We start from the raw sequence: 6,000 nt of genomic DNA, 5'->3' as shown, positions 1-6,000 counted from the left end.
GAGACAATTGTGTGTGGGTTTTTCTTTTTGTTTTGCAAACCTGTAAGTTTACTGCTCTAGTGATTTAGGACTGAGTTAGCTTATTACATTTATGTAAAGGTAATTACTTTTCCGTAAGTATAATAATGTCATAATAAATATATATAAATAATAAATATAACTTGTTGAAGGTATCTTCAGCTCTTCCTTTTAGTTAACACAATCATCAGAATTTCTCTCTCTTTCCCCCACCTCAGAGACTGTAGTTAAGACGTCATTGCATTTTATTATCCCCTTTGTAGAAATAAAAAATACCAAAGAGCTTAAATGGCTTTTCTAGTTTTAAAACAAGTGGCAGCCACAGTGTAGCACTCCTGAGTCTTACTGTAGACTGTGGTACTATGGTTTTGGCTCCTAGCATCTTTTCTTCCATTTTTACTTCTTATAACACGTCCCATTTCTCCCTGGCCTGGTTGATCACTGAACCCATTCACTTGGACAAAATATGAATCCAGAGGTGAGAACATCCAAGCAATTATCATTCTTCCCTGGGATTGATTTAAGGAAGTTGGGGTTGCCCAACTAGGAAGATGTTAAGTCGGTGCTGCTGGCAGCTACTTTTCCTGCCATCTGGGAGAAGGTGTGTCTTCAATAAAAAAAAAATAAAAAAAGCTGAACAGAGATGAGAGGTGGTGAGACAGAGAGCTGAAGCACTAAGGTCCTGGTTCCTAGAGCTCTTCATTCAGTTCTGGGAATTACTCTCGTGTCTTTTCTGCCACTATGAGGCAAAAAAACTTAAACTTTCTTCTGTTAGGTTTAATTGTGTTTTTATAACTTGCAACCAGAGAAGTCCTAACTCATTCAGTTCCTGTAACTGTAGATAAGACATTTATCCACCACCAGTGAAGAGCACCCTCAGTAGATACGGTTAAGAGACTCAGCTCCCAATAATAATGTAAAGCTGTGAAAATGAGGTGACATACATATTCTGCAGAATATTTTGGAAATTAAGCATTTTCACTTCTTTTGATAACCAGTTAATGTTTGACGAATCTAGGCCCACTAGAATCGATAATGTAGATAGTTCCCAAAGTGTAGGCCAATAGACTTGCAGTTCATATGAGGGTGTGCTAACCTAAAATGCAGGAGGGTGGGATCAGAAAGTGAGAAAGAGGTAAGAACCTAATAGTCCTGGATTGACCATGATTTCTTAGGAATTAAACAAAATGCGGGAAAGAAGGGTTGAGAGAGATAAGAACCAACGGCTGTCACATTTCTGTACCCTTTAAAAAAAAAATCTCTGTAATATATTAGATTGCTTATAGTTGCCTACAGTTCCGTTGTTTTTAAAGAAGTAAAAACTGTTAACAGGTGAACAGAAAAGCTCTGGTGCATAACATGGTTACCTTAGTGTTTTAAACTATATTAACACTCTATTTGGATTGATTGAATTAATCATAGTTAATTCTGTTGATGGGAGTTGGGGGGAACTAATTTGATAAAAAAGATCTGAATTTATTATATCATTGTTAAGTAAATTGTATAATTTTGAAGAAATCTCAGCCTCAAATTTTCTCTTGCAGGCATTTTTGAAAAAAGAAAATATTTACATTTAAAATATTAACATTCTGCTACAGAAAAACTAAATGAAGATAAAATGCCTTAGTACTTTAAGCTTAATAAAGCATATATTCATCATGATCACTATATATTTTTAATTTAACATGGTAATATAAAATCCAGATTAAGACTTGAAAATGACATTGACAGAACAGTTTTGCAAGAAAAGTGATTTTGTTAGGGCAAACAGTAAGGCTGTTAGCGTCATGCATTAATATTTTATATTAAATAATTGTGTGATTATCCTTTTAGTAACATATGAATTCCCTAGCACTTTTGTTTTATGACCTCATTCTTAGAAATTCCAGTGGCTTGTTTTCTTGTATGTTCCCTAACTGTGGTGATCTTAAACAGATCTTCAGTTTTAAATCTGCCAGTTGTTCTAATACAGATGCATAAATATATTTTCTCCAGTTGGCTATTTATTACAAAGACAGCTTGTTTGTGGGCACCGTCAGGACATCTGCATTTTATTGGATTTAATTTTTAGTAATAAAGACCTCCCACATTTATAGATTCTTTCCAGCACAAATTAGCCTGTGTGGGAAGCAAAGAACCATCAGTCAGGGAGAAAAAGTGAATCCATATGGTGCCAATGATTCTGTTTCCCTGGCTACAATGAAGAAAGAGTTGAGCGTAGATAGTTTCCCCTAGCAGATCTTTGTTTTTTTCTCAAAAGCTTGCTAGAACAGGATTGGTGTCAGTCCCAACGCAGTACCTTTCAGCCAGCCCAGCTCATCCATGTACCACGCATCAAGTCATAGACGCTCAACTGAAATATCGAGGGTGAATTCTCCTTTTCTTCTAATCTTGTTCTGTTTCTCTTACATGTGTGCCCAGTCCCTGGCTCTTGCCATTCTCTTCCATTTTGGGGCTCACCTCTGCCCTTTGGACTTGTTTTGTTTTTGCCAGTCCAAATCCTCAGCATTTTCTCAGGGCTTTGGTTCAGGTTCCCACACAGGGTCTATGATATGGAGAAATCTTTTTAAAAAACCTGCTTGTATCAAAAAGCAGTCAAAACATTCTATCTTCAGCTTTTTAAAGGTGACAAACTAAACTTGGTAATAGAACTTGAACAGATGATGGCTATTCTTCACTTTTAAAAGTTATATATAATTCCTTGTTGTGAGAGAACAGACAGGAACTGAAAGTTTTTCTTTCAGTTGGCACCAAAGTACCCGGAACAGTTCATTTCCCTTGGTCAACGTCATCTATGGGATGAGGAGGAAACTGGGCATAGCATGCATACACTTTACTATCAGTATTAAGTCCTTCAGCACAAGGAAAAACCTATTATCTCTGCCTCTTGGCAACTCTTAATCTCAGCCAGAGAGAAGATGCTGCTTTTTTTTTTTTTTTCCGGTACGCAGGCCTCTCACTGTTGCGGCCTTTCCCGTTGCGGAGCACAGGCTCCATACGCGCAGGCTCAGCGGCCATGGCTCACGGGCCCAGCCGCTCCGCAGCATGTGGGATCTTCCCAGACCGGGGCACGAACCCGTGTCCCCTGCATCAGCAGGCAGACTCTCAACCACTGCGCCACCAGGGAAGCTCGATGCTGCTTCTTAAACACTACTATGTTTATGTCTCCGTGAGATTTTGGTAAATTTAAATTTAGTTTAACAAGTTTCCTAGTTGTAGAGGGTGATACAAATATTGATGCCTTATCCTTAAAAATTTATTATCTAGTACAGTGGGTAGAACTGCGTTCCCTACCCCCCACCCCCAATAAGATATGTACACATTTCTAAACCCTGGTACCTGTGAATGTGACCTTAGTTGTAAATAGGGTCTTTGCAGATGAAACCAGTTTAAGATGAGGTCATACTGGATTAGGGTGGGCCCTAAGCCAATGACTGGTGCCTTATAAGAAGAGGGAAATGTGCCCACATAGTCACAGAGGGAGAACACCGTGTGATGACGGAGGCAGAGGTTTGAGTGATGTGTCTATAAGCCAAAGAAGGCCAAGGACCAATTGCTGGCAACCTCCGAAAGCTACAAAGAGGAATTCCCTAAGAATTCTTCCCTGCAGCTTGGAGAGAAAGCATGGCTCTGTTGACACCTTGGTTTCAGACTTCTAGCTTCCGCATTTTTGAGAGAATAAATTTCTACTGTTTTTAGCCACTCAGTTTGTGGTTGTCTGTTATGAAACTACTGCACTAGTTAAGGAGGCAGAAATATGAACAATAAACTGTCACACAGTTTTAGAGACCTATGGAAGCATAAAGAAAGGAGACATTGCTTTCTTAATGTCATGGGCAATAATTTTTGGAACATCAGGTTTCTTTGCAGAAACTTAGTAAGCTATCTGACTTTTAAATGTACTGTGTGATTCTTTTTTTATTGAGGTATGATTGACATACAACATTATATGAGTTTCAGATGTACAGCTAAATGATTCCATGTTTGTATGTACAGTTGCAAAATGATCACCACAATAAGTCTAGTTAACAGTCTGTCACTATACATAGTTACAGAAGTTTTTTCTTGTGATGAGAACTTTTAATATTTATTCTATTTTTTCTTGTGATGTGAACTTTTAAGATTTAGCAATTTTAAAATATGCAATACATTATTGTTAGCTATGGTCAGCATGACGTACATTATATCTCCTTGACTTATTTTATAACTGGAAGTTTGTACCTTTTGACTCCCTTCAGCCATTTCACCCAATACTTACACCCCGCCTCTGGCAACCACCAATCTGTTCTCTGTATCTATAAACTTTTTTTCTTTACTTTTCTTTCTTTCTTTTTTTTAGATTTCACTTATAAATGAGATCATATGTTATTTGTCTTTCTCTGACTTATTTCAGTTAGCATAATGCCCTCAAGGTCCATCCATGTTGTTGCAAATGGCAAGATTTCATTATTTTGTATGGCTGAATAATACCCCATTGCATGTATAAACGAATACCACATCTTCTTTATCCATTCATCTGTTGATGGACACTTAGGTTGCTTCCAAATCTTGGCTATTGTAAATAATGCTGTGAACATGGGGGTGCATATATCTTTTCGAGTTAGCGTTTTGCTTTCTTCAAATGAACACTCAGGATTGGAATTGTTGGTTTGTATGGTAGTTCTATTTTTAATTATTTTGAGGAAACTTTATACTGTTTTCCATAGTGGCTACACCAACTTACATTCTCATCTACAGTGCACAAGCTTCCCTTTTCTTCAAATCCTCACCAACAGTGTTATTTCTTGACTTTTTGATGATAGCTGTTCCAACAGGTGTGAGGTGTATCTCATTGTGATTTCGAATTGCATTTCCCTGATGATTTGTGATGTTGAACATCTTTTCATGTTGGCCATCTGTATGTCTTCTTTGGAAAAAAGAAGTTTTTCAAGTTGTCTGACCATTTCTATTTTACTTTATTTTGGCTGCACTGCACAGCTTGTGGGATCTTAGTTCCCTGACCAGGGATTGAGCCCGGGCCCTGAGCAGTGAAAGCACAGAGCCCTAAATACTGGACAGCCAGGGAATTCCCTCTGCCCATTTTAAAATAATATTTTAAAAAATACTGAGTTGTATGAGTTCTTTATGTATTATAGATATTAACCCCTTAACAGCTATATGATTTGCAAATATTTTATCCCATTCAGTAGGTTGCCTTTTCATTTTGTTGATTGTTTCCTTTGCTGTGCAGAGCTTCTTAGTTTGATGTAGTCTCACTTGTTTATTTTCACTTTTTTTTTTCTTTCTGCGGTACGGAGGCCTCTCACTGTTGTGGCCTCTCCCGTCGCGGAGCACAGGCTCCGGACGCGCAGGCTCAGCGGCCATGGCTCATGGGCCCAGCCGCTTCGCGGCATGTGGGATCTTCCCGGACCGGGGCACGAACCCGTGTCCCCTGCATCAGCAGGCGGACTCTCAACCACTGCGCCACCAGGGAAGGCCTATTTTCACTTTTGTTGCCTTTGCTTTTGGTATCAAATCCAAAAAAATCATCACCAAGATCGATGTCAAGTTGCTTACTGCCCATGTTTTCTTCTAGGAGATTTATGGTTTTAGGTCTTATATTCAAGTCTTTAATCCATTTTGAGTTAATTTTGGTGTATGGTGTAAGGTAGCGCCACCAGGGAAGTCCCTATTTTATTATTTCTGATGGAATTGTAAATGGGATTGTTTTCTTAATTTTTCTTTATGACATTTTGTTGTTACTGTATGGAAACAACAGATTTCTATGTATTTATTTTGTATCCTGAAACTTCACTGAATTCATTTATTAGTTTAAAGTGTTTTTGGTGGCCTTTAGGGTTTTCTACATTTAATATCATAGCATCTGCAAATAGTGACAGTTTTTCTTCTTCATTTCCAAACTGAATTTCTATTATTTCCTTTTCTTGCCTAATTGCTATGGCTTGGATTTCCAATTACTGTGTGATTTAAAATGAGTCACCT

The sequence above is a fragment of the Delphinapterus leucas genome, chromosome 8 (genome assembly GCF_059928025.1).
Source record: "Delphinapterus leucas isolate spDelLeu-1000000601 "Yukka" chromosome 8, BTC_Dleu_Yukka2, whole genome shotgun sequence".
Lineage (NCBI taxonomy): Eukaryota > Metazoa > Chordata > Mammalia > Artiodactyla > Monodontidae > Delphinapterus > Delphinapterus leucas.
Note: the sequence above shows the minus strand (reverse complement) of the source record.